Genomic DNA, 685 nt, shown 5'->3' with positions numbered 1-685 from the left:
AAAAGGGTAACGAGGTATCCTGTGTCTGGATGCATGGACGCTGTGTGTGCACGCCTGTGATCGTGGGCAGCAGGGACCACTGAGGAGCCAGGAGAGATCTCTGCAGAGAACCTGGGGCGGGGCCGGTGGGGCTGGAGTGTAGCGGGTGGGGTGGGGCCAGCCGTCCTTGCTAAGGGAGGAAGTGGGCTGTGGACTGGGCTGGGGTCTGGGCTGTGACCGCTAACCTGGGCCTGAACGATGCTGTGGGCATGTCTGTGTGTCTCTGGGTGTTGTGACTATGTGTCTCCATGCTTGGGTGTCTAGATTTATGTCCAAATGAATCTGTCTCCACATGGCCACGTGCACGTGAGGTAATGTTCCCATCTTCACGTGTGCACATTTGTCCTTGGCCACACCCACCTGCGGTCACTTCCTCCCTTGGCCACACCCACCTGCGGTCACTTCCTCCCTTGGCCACATTTGCCCACGTCCGAGTCCACCATGGCCATGCGTGTGTAGCCCCATACTTTGCTCTTCCATGTTTATTGGGCCAAGGAGTTTTCCTGAGGCGTGTCTCTGGGTCCCTCTGTGCTGCTGTGTGTGTCCCTGGGGGGTGTGTACATGTGCCTGCCCCTGTGTATCTTTGCGTGGCTGTGTTTCTCAGTGTGGCCCCATGGACCCTCAGCTCCTAAGCCCTGCTCCCTGT

Source organism: Bison bison, unplaced genomic scaffold (genome assembly GCF_000754665.1).
Source record: "Bison bison bison isolate TAMUID 2011002044 unplaced genomic scaffold, Bison_UMD1.0 scf7180017864492, whole genome shotgun sequence".
Lineage (NCBI taxonomy): Eukaryota > Metazoa > Chordata > Mammalia > Artiodactyla > Bovidae > Bison > Bison bison.
Note: the sequence above shows the minus strand (reverse complement) of the source record.